The sequence below is a fragment of the Lissotriton vulgaris genome, unplaced genomic scaffold (genome assembly GCF_964263255.1).
Source record: "Lissotriton vulgaris unplaced genomic scaffold, aLisVul1.2 SCAFFOLD_2684, whole genome shotgun sequence".
Classification (NCBI taxonomy): domain Eukaryota; kingdom Metazoa; phylum Chordata; class Amphibia; order Caudata; family Salamandridae; genus Lissotriton; species Lissotriton vulgaris.
Genome location: NW_028251610.1, coordinates 73,164 through 86,217, shown reverse-complemented (window position 1 = coordinate 86,217; position 13,054 = coordinate 73,164). Strand labels below are relative to the sequence as shown.

General features: G+C 44.9%; 1 long non-coding RNA gene across 1 annotated transcript in view; it reads left to right on the top strand.

The window, feature by feature from the left end:
• Nucleotides 1–12,534, top strand: part of LOC147662827 (uncharacterized) — a 107,672-nt gene extending 95,138 nt beyond the window's left edge. The window contains exon 3 of the long non-coding RNA XR_015305481.1: nucleotides 10,043–12,534. This is a non-coding gene — a long non-coding RNA (uncharacterized LOC147662827). The remainder of the gene's footprint in view (nucleotides 1–10,042) is intronic.
• Nucleotides 12,535–13,054: the final 520 nt, after the last annotated feature.

Here is a 13,054-nt window from a genome sequence, read left to right as displayed (position 1 = left end):
TTTATTTGTCAAATCTGTTTTGGCATTTTGGGGTTACATAATACATTACAAGCATCGTCAAGAAAAGCTTAGCGGCATAGGCACATCAGTCAAAGAGGCATGAGCACATTATCATATTATGTTTACAAGTGTTTAAGTTATGCAAAGAATAAGACATGAGATGCTCTCCTAAAGTTAACGGAACCGTATGCAGGCTCCGGGGCTGTCCATGAGAACCAGCACGCTGGACTCCACTGTCTGCATGGTTCAGGGCTGACTCTCCATCTTGAGCTTGCAAACAGATGGTGTATATATGAAACAAGAACAACATTAACTGCAGCGGCAAAACCACATTCATACTCCAACTCTCATTCTACCCATGTCCCCCTCCTCCTCCTCCCCGGCACCCACCCTGCCCGCTCCCCCCGGGCGCGTGTGCTTCTCATCTATGACTGCACTTGCGTGATTGACCTTATGTCCTATTAGATCAGGAGTTAAACATAACAGCATCTCGGCAGGAGAACAGCCTGTGGTATGCTCCCACCCTCATGTGTCTCCCATCCCCTCTGTGCCTCCCTCCCCATCCAGCTGCTGTAATGCAGCAAGCATTTGCTCCCAACATGCCACTATGGGTTCCTTCCGGAGCCCCATCGTTTCCTCCCTGCGTATGGCGGTCTACTCCACTCTGCCCTGGCCTACGCCTGGCAGGAGGAAGTCCATGCCCGTGCACATGGCGGGTCATGCGCCTTCCACCTCTTCGTGAGGAGGTGTTTTGCCACCACTAGCCTCAGGTCCAGAAAACAGGATGTCTCCTGAAGTGATGTAAAATGTACTCTGGCCAGTTAAAGGTATAGTTTGGCCTGTGCAACTTCTCAGCAGCTCGCTAATTGTTCGCCAGTAAGTGCCCAGCCCGGGACAGCTCCACAGAATGTGCAGGAAACCCACCCCCAGCTCATTGCACCTAGGGCAGAGCGCGTCGGTGCGACATAAGTATTTGTTGATCAGCTCTGGCGTGAGGTAGGCCCTATGAACAATAAAAAGCTGGATTGTACGGAATCGCATGTTTCTGGGGATGCGCACCGGACTTTTAAGGACCTTTTCCCTCTTCTTGTCAGTTAGCGTCCGCCCCAGGTCTAGCTCCCATTTGCCTCCAAGAGGATCCAAACTAACCGCTGCATGTTCCCGTAGTGATGCCGCAAACCAGCGGACCAAATGTCTGCCCCTTCCCATGACATGGAGATACTGCATAGTTAAATTTTGTCCAGACTCTGTTGCTACGTCCCCCCATCTGGCAGTCCGCTTCGCTATCAGTGAGCGATGCATTAAGAACCCCCTAGGGGGAAGTCCCTCCTCTGTTACCAGCGTCTCGTATGCTGTGAGCTCCCCATCCCTATAGAGATCGCCGAGTGCCTGGATGTCAGCCTCCGCAACTCTGTGAGCATGGAGGTTGTGAGCTCCCCTTCACCACTAGGCGAGCCCTCCAATGCGCGTAAGGAAACGTGCTGCTGGTAAGGTACAAGGCTTTCAGGTAGCACTTGTTTGCCACCGCAAAGAGGAGCGGGGTTGGGCGCTCAGTCGCTGCTATGGGATGGAAAAGCTTAGTTATATGCTCTAGGGTGTATGGCGGCATTACCGTGGCTGTATCATCTCTACCTCTATCCGCCAACAAGCGAGCAACCCATTGTAGCTGCGCAGCTAGTTAGTAGTGCTCAAAGCAAGGGGCAGCCAAGCCCCTCGATCCGTTGGCAGGAATAGCTTCGCCAGCGCCAGTCTATACCTAGAGGTGCCCCAGATAAAGTCCAGCAGTATCCTATTGAGCATGGTAAAAAAGGAAGCCGGGATAAATAACGGTAAGTTGACAAAGTAGTACAGGAGGCGGGGGAGCATAACCATTTTAGAAAGTGCCACTCTGCCTGTGGTCGTCAGCGGGAGCGTGTTCCAAAAGCGTATCTGGGACCTAAGCGATGTGACCGCCCTCCCGAGACTCCTATCGAATAAGTCAACTGGGCGACGGTATGTCTGGATCCCCAGGTACCGAAAGGTGTCCTCTTTCCATTGGGACCGTACGCCCTCGAGGTGGTATCCCGGGTCTGCGTTCCCTTCACTGAAAGTGTAAAGGCAGGATTTACCCGCATTCACTCGGATCCCTGAGGCGTCAGCGAACATGTGCAGCAGCTGGGCTAGCTGCTCTGGTATGCATCCCACAGCTCTCACAAACACCAGCATAAAGCGATACCTGATGGACTGCGTCTCCCACCTGGGTGCCATCACCAAGGGTCTGTCGTATGGCCACGGCCAGGGGTTCGATAGCCAGCGCAAACAGTAGCGGGGACAGAGGGCACTTTCGTGCCCATTGCCACTCCGCGTATAGTCACCTTGAAAGCGTCCCACTCGATTTGTCTGTAGCTTGCTGTGTTCGCATTCTCATCAAAATACTTCCTGATTGCATCTAATATTGTAGATCTGTAAACTGAGTCTTCTAACAGACCCGGCGACAGGCGCCATGTTGGTATTGGGGTTGGGATCCTTCCCCATTGCAACGTCGGCTCCACTGGATTGTGGTCCGAAAGTGTCTTGCCCATGTGCATTACTGATTCTATAGACCCTACTAGTGCAGTGGAGCAGACTATGCAGTCTATTCTTGTGTGAAGCTTGTGAGGCGGGGAGTAGAATGTATAATCCTTATGCTGCGTGTGCTTGATGAGCCATGTATCTGCCAACTCCCAGCTTGTCGCCCAGCATGTTAGGGCTTTCGCCTGTTTCTTGCTATCAGCTGCATGTAATGGGGTGTGTGACCTGTCAAGGTATATGTCCAACACTGCGTTGTAGTCCCCACCTATTATCCAGTCATATTCCGCCCATTCTGATAGTACCCTACTAACCGTATCAAATAACTTCGATTGCTCCGTGTTAGGTGCGTATATACATCCTAGCACTACGGGGAGCCATCTAGTGTCCCTCTTACAAACGCATATCTGCCTTCCTTATCCACTTTGTGTTCCATCTTTTTAAATGGGACCGCGTTTTTGATCCAAATGGCAGCCCCTCTGGAGAATGCCGAGTATTCTGTGGCATACAATTGGCCTTTCCATTTCCTGTGTAATTTGGTACCCTCTGCCCCATTCAAATGAGTCTCCTGCAGGTACGCTATTGATACGTTTCGTCTGTGCAATTGCGCCAGTGTTCTGTTTTTTTATATGTACTGAGCACAACCCCCTCACGTTCCAGGTGCATATCTTGTATGTGTTAGGGGTCGACATAATGGTGGTTAGTGGTGGTGCATGACCCACTAGTGCATGTCTGTGTGTTGTATCGCTAGTGCCATACTTGTACCTAACTTCCAAACTTTAAGGTCCCCACTCAAAAACTGTAGAAGACCAAACCTAAGTACCCAACTGGGGTTATAATCCAATTCAGTTGTGCCTGCGCCTGGGGGGGGGGTGCGCCCAGTCGTTCTCTCACAACAATGAGTCACTGAAAGTCTTGCATACCGCCCTATTCATAGTATGCACTTTGAACCATTGTCCCTTTCTCGCACCATTCAAACATCTGTTTTTACGTTACCAATCTGCATCTTCAGTCCAGTTTGTCAGTATTCGTTTGCCTCCTGCGCTGCGCTGCGATGCGTGGAATCAGTTGTAAGCTGTTGTCCGAGTCTGAGGTTGCAGTGTGTGAGCTGGCTTGGCTCGTCGTGCCTTCCTCGATTTCAGCATCGTGTTCTGCTAGTGAGTCTGTTGTCAGTAGTGCCGTTTCCTGTTGTTGTCCCGCTCCGGTCAGTGTGCTGTCTCCCTTCTTTGCAGTTTTCCCTTTGCGCTGTCCTCCGGTTTCTGGGAAATACCTCCGTAAACAAGGCTGCTGGGGGTGCGCCAGTGGAGCTCCGCCACGGCCCGCCTCTTCAGTGTTCCCAAGCCCGTTTTTCAAAATGGCGGCTGTTTACACTCTGTGCCGTACTAGCCTGGCATCTTCAGAGCTCCACACCGCCCCGTCGGTGTACTGTCTGATTATGCGCTACCAAGTTGGTACGTCCCCTTTGCCGATTCGGGGGCTGTGTATCGCGCCCTCCCCCGTTCCGTTCACCCTGGCGTCGCAACTCCGCACAGCGCATCTTCTCCTGATACGGGTACCGTGCTCTCCCTTTCCTCGATTCTCGCTCTCCCACCCTCACGTGTCAGCCGCACCGTGTATTGTGCAGAACACCGGCGTACAGGAGTACGTTCCTCCGCTCCACTGGAATGTGACCCGACTTGCCGCCGTCCTGCTTATGTCCGCTGCAGCTTGGTGCGGTCGGCCACCGTCCGGCTCCACCCCTCGCTGTGTGCCACAGCTTGCTCCTCTCTGCTAGGCCGTATCTCCACTGTGGCCCGTGGTCTCTCGGTCCGTGGCTTCAGGGTTCTGCAGGTTTCGCCAAACTCCTCACGACCTCTACTCGGTGCAGGTAGGTTGGGGATCTAGGGTTACAGGTCCCTAAGTTGCAGGATATTCAGCCTATTTGTAGGGCTTAGGACGGAGCGAGCTTAGCTCACGTCTGCCATGTTCAGCTGCTAGCCACGCTCCCCCTCCCTTCGAACCATTACATAAATGTGAACTACAATTTTTAACATGGAAGGTTGCGTTCCAAGTAGCTATTACTTCTCTTCGATGAGTTAGTGAACTATAAGCACTAACAATTCAAGAACCCTTTTTGCAAATGCATCTTAATAGGGTTGTTCTTCGTACTAATCCAAAATTCCTGCCCAAAGTCATTTCTCCCTTTCACCTCAATCTGTGGAACTGCCCGTTTTTTTTGTAAACTTGGCTTTTATGAAATTTTCTTGATAATCAAATGTAATAAAATGCTGCAGTAGGTGAACACACCCTAAAAAAAGAACTACCAATTCGAAGGTATTGCATTGAAGTAATCTGTTTTTTGCATCTTAAAACTTGAAATATTTTACAAAGCTACATGCTATAAAATTGATCCCTGTACTCCACTACATAGAACACCTGCCCACTCCCATTCTCCCTATGACCAACAGAACCTTCCTTCATGACCCCCACCCTCTTCTCAACACTGTTTGAACTTGCCAGGCCGCCCTCCACTCCCTAGTCTGTCTCACCTCCCCATAAGTACAAACGCAGCTCCTGCTTCAGTCTGCTCGCTCCAGCCTTTTCTTTCCTCTTCTCCCGGCACACATTCTAACCTCACCGCACCTCATGCCCTGACTGGATCGCCTAATCTGTCACCTCGCCATGGGTATAGTCACAACACCTACTTCAATTGGCTGTCCTGTGCCTTTCCTCCTCTCTTCTTCCAGCACACATCCCAGTCTGTCTCTGACTCTTGCCCTTACTGGATCTCCAATTGCATTCCCTTCCAATATCTGCAAATCTCCTCAAATTTAAAGTTATTCTCAACCAACTCTAAAAACCAGTCCCACTCATTAACCAAACAATTATTTCAACCAATTTCCCCTAATACCGTCCCTGATCCCTCTCCTGATTCCCTATCTTTGCTGATTCTTCAATGATTGATGTCCTGGCCAGGGGTGTGGAATTTAATAAAATATCCACATGTCCATGGGGCAGGTTGCTTCAGAACTCTACTTGTCCTGTAACAAAATGTTGTGCCATGTCATGCAGTAACAGATCATGGCAGCAATCTCAGTATATAAGAGCTTTGATATAGCTTCTCTGATAATGCCTGGTCTCATACCATTGTAGGGTTTGAATACTAGCCATTCCCTTATCTTGCCACGTTTCCGCAGATTGGAGCTGAAGGTAGCATTAAGCAATAGTTACAGAGTTTGGGATGTCCATATTGAGAAAGGTTGGAACTTTACTCCTGACAATGGCAGATATGAAACTTCTTCCAGGGTTAGGAAACCAGTGGTTGGAGGGAAACTGAACTTGCAAACACTCTGATTTTCGCATGAGCAAATGTACACATGCACATTTGCTCAGGCTGAAATGCATTAAACAAATATTTTCTAGGAGTACTATTTCTTGGCCTACTTCTTTAAATTCTTGTGAATTTACAAAAGTTGTGTATCTGCACTTAATGCAAGGACAAATACCATGGGTGCACTTTTGAGACTTTCTTTAATAATTGGGCCCTGAATAAGGTCTGGCATTTACCATCCCCTTTGGTGTTTAACCTCTTGCGTGCGTCGGGTGGCCCCCAGCGGTCTGATGTCACGGTGGGCGTGTTCTGAGGACGGCCGGGGGCCGTCCGAAACGCGCACGCTTGGAATACTCCAACACCGCTGGGGAATTCCGGCCCCAGCGAAGCTGTTAATAAAATTCAGTCTCTCTGTCTATCCGCTGGCTTCACTGTTAGTGATAGCATTCTACTCTTTCACAAGGATCATATTGGCACACAAAATAGTTTGGTTCAGTCCCAGGAACTACTGTGGCAATGTGTGGTTTTTGAAACCAAAAATGTTTTGCTTTACCCAATGTTTGTTATAATGGTGACGGTCCGGCAGCTCCCACATCAGTAAGATTTTACCAAAACCAAGCCAAAACAAGTCCCACATTGAGAACACCAAAAGACTGACTACCAATTTCAGACCTTCCTGCTTTGCCAAGGCTTGTTTATTTTTATTTTTCACGTAATCGTATTGAAACTAGTTACACTGATTTTCCATTATGACGATCTTTGGGAAATACTAGCATACATCAAGAGATTTTACCAAATGATGCTGCAAAGAAATGGAACCTATAATTTTACAGTAGTTTAGCTAAATGTTTTTTTCCTACTTGCATTTTTTGTGAACCTTTTATTTTGGAAGCAAAGACTCGTCAATCTTGCTTCTGCAAATATTTGCATCTAATCAGAGAGTAATCTGGGAGCATTATGCATAGCCTCATGTGATTAAACTTTGAAAACATGTATACGCATTTTTATACTGGAACCACTGTCCGTAGTGCAGTCCGAGCTTACAACATTTACTTGGAGTGCTCACCCTAATAATAAACGCTTCGCATTAATGAACTATAAATACAAGTTTGAACAGCATTAACACATGGACACAAATATTACCTTAACTGCAGACAGTGCCCATCCCAGATCCATAATTGTTCACTATAGACTAGCATCCAAAGGGTTTGTGCTGTAGCGGGTTGGGTCTACTTGTCCGGCAAAATACACATTAAAACTTGTTGCCCTTGACCCCATCCTCACCATACGGTACCGCAGACTCTCGTTCATAACCACCATTGAGGAAGAAGGGTCTTTCCAATCTCACTTTTGCTCCCATTTAGCTCCTTAACGATCCCCTCTTCAGAAACATTCACTCATAGATGCACTGTCTGTTCCATAATTGTGGATCTTCAGTTAAACATTGCTTGGAGCTCTCAGACACGATTATGATATCCTAGATACCTTGGTGTTGACAAGACTTGTCTCAGTGCCGCTTCAAGCAATGTCCTAGACATTCTTCTCCCACAGTGTACACCATCCTCCTTTGCGACCGAGAAGTCAGACATGGTGTTGAGGAGTAGCAGTAATTCATAGGGACATGTCAACCTTCAAATGACTTCCTACTGAGCGCTTTCTCAGTTTTCATTGTCCCTCTCTTAGAATCTCTCCAAAGACTTCTAATCTCAGAATGAATGTCATTTACGACCCTCCAGGTGAAAGCAGATCATTTGTTAAGGAAATCGTGTTCATTTTATTTTTTTATTTTTGCAGCATGAGACTTGTCTTTCTTGGCACCTTAAATCTACACTGCGGTGAGAAAAAATACAACAAAACTGTTAATCTTTTCTACAAAACAATTACCTATTTCAGACTGCAAAAAGCCACACACTGAAAAGACATTCTCGGTTTAATACATATTCTATACTATCTACATCATCTCCTTGTCCACCTTTCCTATTTTTTCCTTTCCAGGTTTTATGAGTATCTCGGCTATTGTATCTTTTGATATCTGTATTATGATTTGTGTGTTTAGAAATCCGAGAAGTTACCATTTCATAGTAATTTATTAATTTGATGTATTGTTTAATTCTCTTTTTTCACGTATTATTTATATATTGACATGTACTTCTCAATAAGAATATACCAAAAAAAACTGTCTGGATCTCCCCCTGACCTAAAGAAGTCCACAGCTGACACCAATGACCTCAACAACTTTCACCCCATATCAAAATGTCCCTTCTGGACGGTGTTAGAAAGCTGGGTAGCCTCACAGGTATCCCTTCATGTTCGGGCTGATAACCTTCTCAATGTCCTCGAGTCTAGTTTCAGACAAGTGCATAGCACTAAAGTGGCTTTTACAAATTGTAGATGATTCTTTCCTTCCTACTTGTGCTTTTGGACTTCTTGGCTGCCTTTAATACAGTCCGCTACCATTCTCTGATTAGCACCCTGAAGAAACAAATGGTTATTGATGGTGCAATCCTAAACTGATTTGATTCCCAGTTGTCTAACTGGTCACAAATAGTTAAAATAGTAAGCTTTGTTTCTAGAAAGGCTAACCTAAATCAAGGGGTTCAATTGGGCAGGATTCTATGCCCACCCTGTATAATCTATATATCTTAAACCACTCTGAGTAACTCTGGAGTTCTTTATCCCCAATATGCTGATAATTCCCAGATCTACTTGAAGATTTCTTGCCCAAATGACATCCTTCTACTTTCGAAAATCTTCAGCAGGATTCAAAAGTGGGTGGTCAACCACCACCTAAAACTCAGCCCAACAAAAACCTAATTCTTTGTAATTACACCAAAATAAAATATTCCTGCAAGAGAGGCTTGATTTCTTTTCTCCTTTGAACTGCAAACAGATCATTTGTAGAATGCTAAATCCTTGATGTATTTTTGACATTCGCCATAACCTTCAGAAGCAAATCATCCAATTCCAAGAGGTCTACCACCAACTTAAATTGCTGTTTGCCGTCAAGCAATTTATCCCTCAGCCGGACCTGAAAATTATTCTAGGAACTGGTACTGTCCAGTTGGACTATGGATCTCCCTCCTCTCTGGTTTCCCTCGGGTACATCTGACACGCCTGAGAGCAGTGCTTCATGCAGCTGGCCGCTTGCTGACAAGTCACAAAAGCATTTATCACATTACTCCTGTTCTTTGCACCCTAAAATTGAAGCAAGAGCCCCCTATTTAAGATTGCATGCATCACCCACAAAGACCCCCCACAATGCTGTGCCCTCCTACTGAAAATCTCACGCGCTTGATGGGGATCTAAAAATTCTAAAGCACTCCTACTGGAACCTCCAATATTCAGACAAGAATGTTTTATAAAAACACGCATTGAACTCCGAATCCTCTTGTTTTAGAGACATGTATGATGAAGCTATGATCATTCTATCTCATCCCCTTTTCACTAATACAATCTAGCAAAATAGTATACCTGACCTTTCTCCCCTGATTCAAATTGCTGGACTTATGGGCCATCTTTGTTGCTGATTCGTTATTTTTATATTGATTGTTATCAGATTCGTCTTATTTACTTGTAAAGCACTCTGATGCCCTTTGGACAAGTTATATATTATATAATACTGCAAAATTAAAAATAAGATTTCTGTTTTCTAAAAGCAGGTGTAAGACACAAACCTCCTGAGAAGACTTTTTGAGGATTGCATATTGATCATTCATAGATACTTAAGTGGAGGTAGACAAAATCATAGACTAAAATAAGAGCATGAATTTTTTTAGCAAATTACTTCATGTAATGCTGAGTGTGGACCAAGTCAGGCACGAAATAGGATTCATTTATTCTTAAACATTGGAAATGTCCACCAATTACAGTACTCCCCCGCATGCTGCTTGCTAATGACGGCTTACTTAAATTGGTTTCTAACTGCGATTAGCGGGTACTCCTATTTTCTTTAATACTCAGACTTTATTGAGGTTTTTATTGGATTACTATAAAAGGACCACACCTATATGAAATATATAAACGTGCAGAATTTTATTTAATATTTGTGAAGCAATGACATACCTTAAATTAAAACGTTATCAGAATGTGCCTCTTAAATCAGTCGTTTAATCAGATATATTGTTGCAAAGAAAGATAGTGTGGTTAAGGTGCATATCAAATCCTAACGCCTTATTTTCGTTTTAGAACAAAGTGGAGAATGCCTACATTTAACATATCTTTGGAGTTCAAGCAAACTAATATAGAAGTATTTTTAGAGTAACTAAAAGGTAAGCTATTACAATAAAGAAATGCTTCTTGCTGAGCTTTACATAGGTAAAGCATGTCTGTTTTATTTTCTTGGAGCTTTTCATAGACAATGTCTTTGTTTGTGTAATGTGTACTTTAATGTAAAATATGTATACTTCTGATCATAGGACACCTTTACATTCTGTCACTTAACAATGTGTCTTTGTAATGATGTGTTGAAGTCTCATAAAAAAGATTGCTTTGTTGGACATGAAAGGATAAATTGGAACGGATGCAGGCAAGGCAAAATGAAAAAAAAATCGGATTGTTGAAATGATGCGTTAAGGAAGAAAAAATCCCATTTAATGCTGTTCCCTTGTATTGTGGAATACAGATAGGTAAACATGCAACTAATTGAATAATTAACAAGGAGAGAAGATTTGGAAAGGGTATCTACTGGATTGTAAATCATTATTTATTGAAAGATTTTTTTTAAAAAGGTGTTTAATTGTTAATCCATTTATTGAACACCTTGCATTTTTTCTTTAATTCAAAAAACGAACTTGCTGATGCTCAAAATGCACTGCAGTTAGAGTGTGTATTTTGCATTTATACTGGCAAATTCATTTTTTTGCAAATAGTGTGCTGAAGTGGTAGGGCAGGAGTGTGGCACATCTGGTGTCATTGAAATAATCTGGTGCTTTATAAGGTAATTCTATTGTTGGTCTGTTTATCCCTTTTGCACCACTAGAAGAAACTATCCGTCATAAGGATGTTGTGAAAAAAAAAGTTGCAGTTTTGTCGTACCACTTAACTCTAAATTAAGCAATCCCTGCAATTAATAAAGGTGTATACGGTTTTGTACCAGTTGGCAAGTGTATACGCCTATCATGGTTGGGAATTCACAAACGTGGGTGTTGTCCTGAGTGCAGCTCTCATTTACGGAGATTTGTTTTCCTTGTTAGACTCACAGTGGCCATATTGAAAGGTGCCTGGCTCAAATTTACACACGCCGGTCTGAAAGGAAAGGCTTACTTAGTCACCTTGTTTTAAAGATGTTATTCTTTTGTGTTTCTCACATTTACTTTAGTTACTTATAGTTTATCAGTATTCCCACCTCGTAGGGGAGCCTTTGTGGTGCGAAGGGGTTTCTGGACCCCAGTTTTTCCCATTCCATTACCCATCAGTTTTAAAACATCCGAAGCGTTTCATTGCGCTTTGGAAACTTGGCCACGGCCCTTGATGCTGGCCCTTTTAAAGGACTGTGTAATGGGTCTACGCTGAAGGCATGCAAAAGGCAAGGCCGTCTGCACCCGTCCGTGGCCGGACTACGGTCTGCGCCAGGACCCCTGGCCGTTTCCCCATTGTGGTGTACTTGAGGGAAGCTCTCCTGAAACCCTGCAACATGGGTGGGCATAAGTATTGTGACTTACATAATTTTAACTCCACTCCAGCCCATTTTTTCTCTCCTACACAACTTTCTGGACGCACCCTGGACCTGGTCTAGTCCACGATTCCTCTTATGACACTAAGGGACATCACCCCCTGTGCGTGGTCTGACCACTATTGGGTCAACCTTGTACTTCCTTCTCAGTAAGCGCAATGCTCGACCCAGGACTGGAAATAAGTTCGTAATTGGTCAAAAATCGAGGGCCCGCCACTAGTAATCAGCTCTCTCAAGAAGACGGTGACAGCGGACATTGATGGGTGGACCGAAGCCATTTGCGGCCGGCTTCTTTCTGCCATAAATAAAATAGCCCTGAAAAGAAAAAGAAAAACTGGCACTAAAGGCAAAGGCGCTCTTTGGTTTACGGAAGAGCTCAGGGCCTTGAAACGTGCGCTTCAACACCATGAACGACAGTGGCACAAAATCTATGAGCCTCAGGCCCTCGTGGAGTACAGAGCTAAAATCGCCATCTACAAAAAGGCGCTCCTCTGTAGGAAGGCGGTTTACTATGAAAACAGGATCCTAGTAGCAACCAATAAACAAAAAGAAACTTTTAAAATCCTGAAAGAACTAGGCCAAAAAGAGTCACTGACGACACCATCTAACCAAGAACAATGCAATCAATTCTTATCATATTTCTCCACTAAAATCCGGGACATTCTGATTGAGATTGACAATCCCCCATTTAAGCAACCACCCACTGCAGAGGAGGTCTCCCAGGGAAAGAGAGGAGAAATGCTCTCTTCCTTTCAAACCTTTGACATCAACACCCTCCGATGCATTGCCACAAAATTCAAATCTGGCTCACCTGCCGACCCCTCCCCCCCTATGATCTTTAATCTAGCTCTCCCAGAAATTGAGGAAGAAATCCTTGCCCTGTTGAACCTTTCCCTGGAGACTGGGAAGGTTCCAAGTTACTTTAAAGAAAGCCAGAATTATCCCCTTGTCGAAAAGGCAGGCGCAGATACATCCAATATGAAAAACTACAGACCCATTTCCCAACTCCCTTTTCTTGCAAAAATCTTAGAGCAACATGTCCTGCAAAATCTATCCAGGTTCATGGAGGATCACTACCTGCTGGGGGACAGGCAGGCTGGTTTCCAAGCACACTATAGCACAGAATTGGTGATGCTATCAGTGCTTGATGATGTCAGGATGACTGCTGACAACAAAATCCTTGCGTCCTAGTCCTCCTTTACCTGTCAGCAGCGTTCGATACGGTCAACCATGCCCTACTTCTGGAAAGATTAAAAATAATTGGAATTGGGGGATCTATTATACAATGGATCACCTCATTCCTGACAAACCGCACCCAAAGAATTCAGATGGGCGACTGGGTCTCAGAGAGAGGGCCTATTCTCTGTGGAGTCCCACAGGGTTCGGCTCTATCACCCCTCCTATTTAACATATATCTCAGACCTCTAGTTAACGCCCTCGCAGCTATGGAGAGCCAAGATTTCAATTATGCAGACGATACACAAACCATTCTGCAAATGGAGTACACCCCTGAAGCACACTTCCGG